This window comes from Oncorhynchus clarkii, chromosome 2 (assembly GCF_045791955.1).
Source record: "Oncorhynchus clarkii lewisi isolate Uvic-CL-2024 chromosome 2, UVic_Ocla_1.0, whole genome shotgun sequence".
Taxonomy (NCBI): Eukaryota; Metazoa; Chordata; class Actinopteri; order Salmoniformes; family Salmonidae; genus Oncorhynchus; species Oncorhynchus clarkii.
Genome location: NC_092148.1, coordinates 95,101,121 through 95,113,299, shown reverse-complemented (window position 1 = coordinate 95,113,299; position 12,179 = coordinate 95,101,121).

Below are 12,179 nucleotides of genomic sequence, written 5' to 3'. Positions count from 1 at the left end.
ATCAGATTAGAGCCATAAAGGAGACTCGACATCTACCACCCCAATACCACTATCAGATTAGAGCCATATAGGAGACTAGACATTTACCACCCCAATACCACTATTAGATTAGAGCCATATAAGAGACTAGACATCTACCATCCACTACCACTATCAGATTAGAGCCATGATGGAGACTAGACATCTATCATTCCACTGCCACTATCAGATTAGAGCAATAAGGGAGCCTAGACATCTACCACCCTACTACCACTATCAGATTAGAGCCATAAAGGAGGCTGGACATCTACCACCCCACTACCACTATCAGATTAGAACCATAAAGGAGTCTAGACATCTACCACCCCAATACCACTATTAGATTAGAGCCATAAAGGAGACCAGACATATAACACCCCACTATCAGATTAGAGTCATAAGGGAGACTAGACATCTACCACCCCACGACCACTATCAGATTAGAGCCATAAAGGAGTCTAGACATCTACCACTAGCAGATTAGAACCATAAAGGAGACTCGACATCTACCACCCGACTCTCACTATCAGATTAGAGCCATATAGGAGACTAGACATCTATCAATCCACTATCAGATTAGAGCCATAAGGGAGACTAGACATCTATCATCCCACTACCACTATCAGATTAGAGCAATTAGGGAGCCTAGACATCTACTACCCCACTATCAGATTAGAGCCATAAAGGAGACTAGACATCTATCACCCCACTGCCAATATCAGATTAGAGCCATAAAGGAGACTAGACATTTACCACCCCAATACCACTATTAGATTAGACCCATAAAGGAGCCTAGACATCTACCACTATCAGATTAGAGCCATAAAGGAGACTAGACATCTACCACCCCACTACCAGAGCCATAAAGGAGACTGGATATCTACCACTATCAGATTAGAGCCATAAAGGAGGCTAGACATCTACCACCCCACTATCAGATTAGAGCCATAAGGGAGACTAGACATCTATTACCCCACTACCACTGTCAGATTAGAGCAATAAGGGAGCCTAGACATCTACCATCCCACTACCACTATCAGATTAGAGCCATGATGGAGACTAGACATCCATCATTCCACTGCCACTATCAGATTAGAGCAATAAGGGAGCCTAGACATCTACCACCCCACTACCACTATCAGATTAGAACCATAAAGGAGACTAGACATTTACCACCCCAATACCACTATTAGATTAGAGCCATAAAGGAGACTATACATCTATCACCCCAATACCCCTCTCAGATTAGAGCCATAAAGGAGGCTAGACATCTACCACCCCACTATCAGATTAGAGCCATAAGGGAGACTAGACATCTACCATCCCACTACCACTATCAGATTAGAGCCATAAAGGAGGCTGGACATCTACCACCCCAATACCACTATTAGATTAGAGCCATATAGGAGACTAGACATCTACCATCCCACTACCACTATCAGATTAGAGCCATGGAGACTAGACATCTATCATTCCACTGCCACTATCAGATTAGAGCAATAAGAGAGCCTAGACATCTACCACCCCACTACCACTATTAGATTAGAGCCATAAAGGAGTCTAGACATCTACCACTATCAGATTAGAGCCATAAAGGAGACTGGACATCTATCACCCCAATACCCCTCTCAGATTAGAGCCATAAAGGAGGCTAGACATCTACCACCCCACTATCAGATTAGAGCCATAAGGGAGACTAGACATCTACCATCCCACTACCACTATCAGATTAGAGCCATAAAGGAGGCTGGACATCTACCACCCCAATACCACTATTAGATTAGAGCCAAATAGGAGACTAGACATCTACCATCCCACTACCACTATCAGATTAGAGCCATCATGGAGACTAGACATCTATCATTCCACTGCCACTATCAGATTAGAGTCATAAGGGAGACTAGACATATACCACCCCACGACCACTATCAGATTAGAGCCATAAAGGAGTCTAGACATCTACCACTATCAGATTAGAGCCATAAAGGAGACTAGACATCTATCATCCCACTACCACTATCAGATTAGAGCAATTAGGGAGCCTAGACATCTACTACCCCACTATCAGATTAGAGCCATAAAGGAGACTCGACATCTACCACCTCACTACCACTATCAGATTAGCGTCATAAGGGAGACTAGACATCTACCACCCCACGACCACTATCAGATTAGAGCCATAAAGGAGTCTAGACATCTACCACTATCGGATTAGAGCCATAAAGGAGACTAGACATCTACCACCTCACTACCACCATCAGATTAGAATGATAAAGGAGACTAGGCATTTACCACCCCACTACCAGAGCCATAAAGGAGACTGGACATCTACCACTATCAGATTATAGCCATAAAGGAGACTAGACATCTACCACTATCAGATTAGAGCCATAAAGGAGACTAGACATCTACCACCCCACTCTCACTATCAGATTAGAGCCATATAGGAGACTAGACATTTACCACCCCAATACCACTTTTAGATTAGAGCCATAAAGGAGACTCGACATCTATCACTCCACTATCAGATTAGAGCCATAAGGGAGACTAGACATCTACCACCTCACTACCACCATCAGATTAGAATCATAAAGGAGACTAGACATCTATCAATCCACTATCAGATTAGAGCCATAAGGGAGACTAGACATCTACTACCCCACTATCAGATTAGAGCCATGATGGAGACTAGACATCTATCATTCCCCTACCACTATCAGATTAGAGCCATAAAGGAGACTCGACATCTACCACCTCACTACCACTATCAGATTAGAGTCATAAGGGAGACTAGACATCTACCACCCCACTACCACTATCAGATTAGAGCAATAAGGGAGACTAGAAATCTACCACCGCACTACCGCTAATCAAATTAGAGCCATAAGGGATACTAGACATCTACCACTATCAGATTAGAGCCATAAGGGAGACTAGACATTTCCCACCCGATTACCACTATTATTCATAATGGATACTAGACATCTACCACTATCAGATTAGAGCCATAAAGGAGACTACCACTATCAGATTAGAGCCATAAGGGAGACCAGACCTCTACCACTATCAGAATAAAGCCATAAAGGAGAAGAGACATCTACCACCCCACTACCACTATCAGATTAGAGCCATAAAGGAGACTCAACATCTACCACCTCACTACCACTATCAGATTAGAGTCATAAGGGAGACTAGACATCTACCACCCCACTACCACTATCAGATTAGAGCAATAAGGGAGCCTAGACATCTACTACCCCACTATCAGATTAGAGCCATAAAGGAGACTAGACATCTACCACCTCACTACCACCATCAGATTAGAATCATAAAGGAGACTAGACATTTACCACCCCACTACCAGAGCCATAAAGGAGACTGGACATCTACCACTATCAGATTATAGCCATAAAGGAGACTAGACATCTACCACTATCAGATTAGAGCCATAAAGGAGACTAGACATCTCTCACCCCACTACCACTATCAGATTAGAGCAATAAGGGAGCCTAGACATCTACTACCCCACTATCAGATTAGAGCCATAAAGGAGACTAGACATCTACCACTATCAGATTAGAGCCATAAAGGAGACTAGACATCTACCACCTCACTACCACCATCAGATTAGAATCATAAAGGAGACTTGACATTTACCACCCCACTACCAGAGCCATAAAGGAGACTGGACATCTACCACTATCAGATTAGAGCCATAAATGAGACTAGACATCTATCATTCCACTGCCACTATCAGATTAGAGCCATAAAGGAGACTCGACATCTACCACCCCAATACCACTATCAGATTAGAGCCATATAGGAGACTAGACATTTACCACCCCAATACCACTATTAGATTAGAGCCATATAAGAGACTAGACATCTACCATCCACTACCACTATCAGATTAGAGCCATGATGGAGACTAGACATCTATCATTCCACTGCCACTATCAGATTAGAGCAATAAGGGAGCCTAGACATCTACCACCCTACTACCACTATCAGATTAGAGCCATAAAGGAGGCTGGACATCTACCACCCCACTACCACTATCAGATTAGAACCATAAAGGAGTCTAGACATCTACCACCCCAATACCACTATTAGATTAGAGCCATAAAGGAGACCAGACATATAACACCCCACTATCAGATTAGAGTCATAAGGGAGACTAGACATCTACCACCCCACGACCACTATCAGATTAGAGCCATAAAGGAGTCTAGACATCTACCACTAGCAGATTAGAACCATAAAGGAGACTCGACATCTACCACCCGACTCTCACTATCAGATTAGAGCCATATAGGAGACTAGACATCTATCAATCCACTATCAGATTAGAGCCATAAGGGAGACTAGACATCTATCATCCCACTACCACTATCAGATTAGAGCAATTAGGGAGCCTAGACATCTACTACCCCACTATCAGATTAGAGCCATAAAGGAGACTAGACATCTATCACCCCACTGCCAATATCAGATTAGAGCCATAAAGGAGACTAGACATTTACCACCCCAATACCACTATTAGATTAGACCCATAAAGGAGCCTAGACATCTACCACTATCAGATTAGAGCCATAAAGGAGACTAGACATCTACCACCCCACTACCAGAGCCATAAAGGAGACTGGATATCTACCACTATCAGATTAGAGCCATAAAGGAGGCTAGACATCTACCACCCCACTATCAGATTAGAGCCATAAGGGAGACTAGACATCTATTACCCCACTACCACTGTCAGATTAGAGCAATAAGGGAGCCTAGACATCTACCATCCCACTACCACTATCAGATTAGAGCCATGATGGAGACTAGACATCCATCATTCCACTGCCACTATCAGATTAGAGCAATAAGGGAGCCTAGACATCTACCACCCCACTACCACTATCAGATTAGAACCATAAAGGAGACTAGACATTTACCACCCCAATACCACTATTAGATTAGAGCCATAAAGGAGACTATACATCTATCACCCCAATACCCCTCTCAGATTAGAGCCATAAAGGAGGCTAGACATCTACCACCCCACTATCAGATTAGAGCCATAAGGGAGACTAGACATCTACCATCCCACTACCACTATCAGATTAGAGCCATAAAGGAGGCTGGACATCTACCACCCCAATACCACTATTAGATTAGAGCCATATAGGAGACTAGACATCTACCATCCCACTACCACTATCAGATTAGAGCCATGGAGACTAGACATCTATCATTCCACTGCCACTATCAGATTAGAGCAATAAGAGAGCCTAGACATCTACCACCCCACTACCACTATTAGATTAGAGCCATAAAGGAGTCTAGACATCTACCACTATCAGATTAGAGCCATAAAGGAGACTGGACATCTATCACCCCAATACCCCTCTCAGATTAGAGCCATAAAGGAGGCTAGACATCTACCACCCCACTATCAGATTAGAGCCATAAGGGAGACTAGACATCTACCATCCCACTACCACTATCAGATTAGAGCCATAAAGGAGGCTGGACATCTACCACCCCAATACCACTATTAGATTAGAGCCAAATAGGAGACTAGACATCTACCATCCCACTACCACTATCAGATTAGAGCCATCATGGAGACTAGACATCTATCATTCCACTGCCACTATCAGATTAGAGTCATAAGGGAGACTAGACATATACCACCCCACGACCACTATCAGATTAGAGCCATAAAGGAGTCTAGACATCTACCACTATCAGATTAGAGCCATAAAGGAGACTAGACATCTATCATCCCACTACCACTATCAGATTAGAGCAATTAGGGAGCCTAGACATCTACTACCCCACTATCAGATTAGAGCCATAAAGGAGACTCGACATCTACCACCTCACTACCACTATCAGATTAGCGTCATAAGGGAGACTAGACATCTACCACCCCACGACCACTATCAGATTAGAGCCATAAAGGAGTCTAGACATCTACCACTATCGGATTAGAGCCATAAAGGAGACTAGACATCTACCACCTCACTACCACCATCAGATTAGAATGATAAAGGAGACTAGGCATTTACCACCCCACTACCAGAGCCATAAAGGAGACTGGACATCTACCACTATCAGATTATAGCCATAAAGGAGACTAGACATCTACCACTATCAGATTAGAGCCATAAAGGAGACTAGACATCTACCACCCCACTCTCACTATCAGATTAGAGCCATATAGGAGACTAGACATTTACCACCCCAATACCACTTTTAGATTAGAGCCATAAAGGAGACTCGACATCTATCACTCCACTATCAGATTAGAGCCATAAGGGAGACTAGACATCTACCACCTCACTACCACCATCAGATTAGAATCATAAAGGAGACTAGACATCTATCAATCCACTATCAGATTAGAGCCATAAGGGAGACTAGACATCTACTACCCCACTATCAGATTAGAGCCATGATGGAGACTAGACATCTATCATTCCCCTACCACTATCAGATTAGAGCCATAAAGGAGACTCGACATCTACCACCTCACTACCACTATCAGATTAGAGTCATAAGGGAGACTAGACATCTACCACCCCACTACCACTATCAGATTAGAGCAATAAGGGAGACTAGACATCTACCACCTCACTACCACCATCAGATTAGAATCATAAAGGAGACTAGACATTTACCACCCCACTACCAGAGCCATAAAGGAGACTGGACATCTACCACTATCAGATTAGAGCCATAAATGAGACTAGACATCTACCACCCCACTATCAGATTAGAGCCATAAGGGAGACTAGACATCTATTACCCCACTACCACTGTCAGATTAGAGCAATAAGGGAGCCTAGACATCTACCATCCCACTACCACTATCAGATTAGAGCCATGATGGAGACTAGACATCTATCATTCCACTGCCACTATCAGATTAGAGCCATAAAGGAGGCTGGACATCTACCACCCCACTACCACTATCAGATTAGAACCATAAAGGAGACTAGACATTTACCACCCCAATACCACTATTAGATTAGAGCCATAAAGGAGACTAGACATTTACCACCCCAATACCACTATTAGATTAGAGCCATAAAGGATACCAGACATATACCACCCCACTATCAGATTAGAGCCATAAGGGAGCCATAAAGGATACTAGACATATACCCCACTACCACTATCAGATTAGAGCCACCCTAGACATCTACCACCCCACTCTCACTATCAGATTAGAGCCATATAGGAGACTAGACATCTATCAATCCACTATCAGATTAGAGCCATAAGGGAGACTAGACATCTACCACCTCACTACCACCATCAGATTAGAATCATAAAGGAGACTAGACATTTACCACCCCACTACCAGAGCCATAAAGGAGACTGGACATCTACCACTATCAGATTATAGCCATAAAGGAGACAAGACATCTACCACTATCAGATTAGAGCCATAAGGGAGACTAGACATCTACCACCTCACTACCACCATCAGATTAGAATCATAAAGGAGACTAGACATTTACCACCCCACTACCAGAGCCATAAAGGAGACTGGACATCTACCACTATCAGATTATAGCCATAAAGGAGACTAGACATCTACCACTATCAGATTAGAGCCATAAAGGAGACTAGACATCTACCACTATCAGATTAGAGCCATAAAGGAGACTAGACATTTACCACCCCACTACCAGAGCCATAAAGGAGACTAGACATTTACCACCCCACTACCAGAGCCATAAAGGAGACTAGACATCTACCACTATCAGATTAGAGCCATAAAGGAGACTAGACATTTATCACCCCAATACCACTATTAGATTAGAGCCATAAAGGAGACCAGACATGTACCACCCCACTATCAGATTAGAGCCATAAAGGAGAGTAGACATCTATCACTGTTACGCACGCCTCTATGAAGAGGGAACGCAACACCCTGCTACAACTAAACTCTATGTGAAGCGAAAGAGGTATGGACTGTAGGTGCGAGTAAGAATGACAACAGGCAGAATGTGGTACCGTTTTACAAGGACTTTATTCCTGTACACGGTAATATGGGGAAAAGGGGCTGGACGGAACCAAAGCAAAGAAAGTAAATCTCAAAGCCCCCCCCTCTCCTATCTTACCTGCCTACCCACTAGCACCACCTGGTGCCCTAACCAAAATACAGGGAGTGGTCCACCCAGGTCTTACCTAGTGTGCCTAGACAGTGAATATACTACGGGTATATGTATGCCCGCGGGCCTCTTGCCTAAGCACTCCCAAGGTGCCTTCCCCTTCCCCCCTGGGAACAAATGAAACAGAATATTACACAATTTTACAAACAAACTAAGAAACAAAGGACATCAACTGAGCTCTACCTGAGCAACAAACTCAGAACATACCCACTCTCAGCAATGAACTCCCAGCAAAATCAACCTCTAGCAAAAACTCTATCACAAACAATCGCTCAGCAATGACCTCAGCAAAATCTCTCTAGCAAAATCTCTCTCAGCAATCCCTACCTCCAAAATCTCTACCTCCAAAATCTCTCTCCTGAACAGAACACTGGCTTTTATATAGCTTCAGAATGAATGTATAATTGGAGACAGCTGTGTCTTGACGAGGGGGCGGGGTCAGCTCTCCAATTAGCCCTGGAGTCGACCAATCAGCTGCTTGAGGTATTTCAGGAAGCCATTTCCTGAAATAAACACATGCAAGTACACAAACTACAACACAAACTGGGGAACGTAACACGCCCACCACAAAAATTGCAAACCTAGTTTTGCAATAACAAAAGCCATCGCTTCCCCAGTTAGTAAACCCGTGATAGAGCGTCAGCAACCACATTCGCTGAGCCCTTCACATAAGCTATCTGTACATTATATCCTTGTACAATCAGAGCCCACCGCATAAGGCGGCGGTTCTGGTTGTACATTTGCTTCAAGAACACCAATGGATTATGGTCCGTGAAGACCATAACAGGCAAGGCACTGGAGCCCACATATACCTCAAAGAACTGTAAGGCAAGCAATAAAGCCAGCGTCTCTTGTTCAATTGTAGAGTATCTTGACTGACACGAGTTGAACTTACGGGAGAAGAAACTGACGGGCCGATCCACTCCGTCTTCATCTTCCTGTAAGAGAACCGCACCCACCCCCACTATACTAGCATCTACCTCCAACTTAAAAGGTTTGTCAAAGTTGGGGGCGGCAAGCACTGGGGCACTACAAAGTAGCGCTTTAGCGGACTCAAAAGCGTAGTTACAGTCCTTGGACCACTTGAATGGTACCTTGGGACTAAGCAGAGATGAAAGGGGAGCTACTACCGTCGAGAAATTCTTACAGAAGGTACGATAGTACCCTACCATCCCCAGGAATCTGCGCAACTGGCGGCGAGTAGTGGGAGCAGGAAAAGCAACAATTGCTTCCACTTTGCCAGTTACTGGGCGCACTTGACCTCGTCCCACCTGCTTCCCTAAGTAAGTCACTGTAGCCTTCCCAAACTCACACTTGGCCAGATTGAGGGTTAAAGAAGCCTTCTCCAACCGCTGAAACACACTTTTCAAAGTGGAGAGATGATCAGACCAAGTAGACGAATGAATCACCACATCGTCAAGGTAAGCAATACAATTTGGCAGATCTGCAAACACAATGTTAACTAGCCGCTGAAAAGTAGCAGGTGCATTACACATGCCAAAGGGCATCACAGTGTATTGTACGAAGTTATCTGGCGTAACAAAAGCCGATATGTCAGAAGCTCGAGAGGTCAGAGGCACCTGCCAATAACCTTTTAGCAAATCTAACTTACTAACGTAAGCAGCAGAGCCAATTCTATCAATACAGTCATCTAAGCGAGGTAGAGGAAAAGAATCAGACTTTGTAACTGCATTTACGCGACGATAGTCCGTACATAAGCGGGATGTCAGGCTTAGGAACAAGAATACATGGGGAACTCCAGGAGCTGTTACTGGGTTTTGCCATGTCATTCTGTAATAAAAAGCTACCTCACTTTTCATTACCTCCCTTTTCTTAGCATTAACCCGGTATGGATGCTGACGTATAGGAGCAGCGTTCCCCACATCCACGTCATGTTCCAAGATGGATGTGCGACTTGGAATGTCCTGAAACACACTGAGAAAACTGTTTATCAATAGGATAAGATCCTTAGTTTGATCATTATCCAAATGTTCCATTTGAGAGGGTAACTTCTTCAGCATCTCTGAATAACATAAGCGTTCACCTTGCTGTAACGTATGGCGTAACTCCAACCCGTCCTCCTTATCCTCATCTAGGTCCCAGCCAGGCTTCAGCACCACCGCAGCCACACTGGAGACGGCGGGCTGGACCGGCTTACTTGAGGAGCTGTCGGGAGAATCGCGCACATAATATGTTTTCAGCATGTTAACATGACACACACGGGAAGAACGCCTTCGATCTGGTGTCTTTATCACATAATTGGTGTCATTGAGTTTCTTTTCCACCAGATATGGTCCAGAAAAACATGCTGACAGAGATGAGCCAGGGATTGGCAACAAAACTAAAACTTGATCCCCTGGTGCAAATGAACGGCCAACAGCCTTTTTGTCATAATGCAACTTCATGCGTTTTTGAGACAAGGAGAGAGACTTTTGGGCTAACGCACATGCGGTGTGCAGTCTCTCCCGCATCTTACTGACATATTCCAACACATTTTTAGGGGCGCTACTGGGTGTAGGAGATAAGATATGCTCCTTCAAAACTTTAAGCGGACCCCGTGGGGTGTGTCCAAACACAAGGTCAGCAGGGCTGAACCCTAAGGACTCTTGTATCGTTTCCCTTATAGCAAATAGGACAAAGGGCACCCCCTCATCCCAATCAGTACTGGTATCCATACAATACTTGCGTAGCATTGCCTTCAGCGTCTGATGCCAGCGTTCTAGAGCCCCTTGACTCTCTGGATGAGACGGACTGGAGACCTGATGGGAAATACACAATGTCTTTAACACATTTGAAAACAGTTTAGACATGAAGTTGGATCCCTGATCAGTTTGGATTACTTTAGGGAGTCCAAACGTAGAGAAGAACTTCACTAGTGCCTTCACCACAGTCTTAGCCGTTATAGTACGGAGAGGAACAGCCTCTGGGTATCGAGTAGCACTGCACATTATTGTTAGTAGGAACTGGTTACCTGACCTGGTTTACGGCAATGGACCTACACAATCAATTATCACTCTTTCAAACGGTTCCCCCACCACAGGAATCGGGCAGAGTGGCGCTCGTGGAACTGTTTGATTCACTTTCCCAGTGAGTTGACATATGTGACATGTTTTACAAAATTGGACCACGTCAGACTTCAAACCTGGCCAGAAGAAATGACGAAGGACCCGGTTATAAGTCTTTGTGATCCCCAAGTGTCCAGACCACGCCTGGTCATGGGCGAGTGACAACACCTGCTGTCGAAACGGTGTAGGAACAACCACTTGACACACTTCACTCCAGTCATTAATGGTGTCATGAGATGCCCATTTACGCATCAAAACTCCTGCTTCCATAAAGTAGGCGGTCTCTAGTTTTAGCTTCCTCAATGGAAATTACCGAAGCAAAACACTTGCGAAGACTGGTGTCTTCTTTTTGACATTCAATCACCTTCTCAGGGGTGACAGACAAAAGAATGTCATGTAATTGGGGCACAATTTTATTTTCCCCTGCCTTAGTTTTTACGGGGGTAAAAACTGTCGGCATTGCAGAAGGCATACTCGGTGCATTGTCTTCTACCTCAACATTCTCAAAAATAGAACTAGCCAAATCCACCACATCTCCTAGCTTGCGAGATTGTGCCCTCGTTAACACACAAGCAGGAAAAACATGTGGAAATGCTTGAACCAATTTCTCATCTGTAGTTCTGATTTCTGGATTGTCTACTACCTCTAACACAGGAATGACATTACCACCAGCAATATCATTCCCTAGTAGCAATGTGACTCCTTTTACTGGCAGTGTAGATACTACACCAACACGGAAACATCCTGATACCAAGTCTGACACTAAGTGGACCCAGTGTAATGGTACAGGTACGGTTTTTGTCTCTATCCCCTGTAATATGACATGTGAGCATGACGTGACATGAGGAGACCAGGGTAAAACATCAGTAATGATTACTGACTGCGCCGCCCCAGTGTCTCGTAGGATTTGGATAGGCTT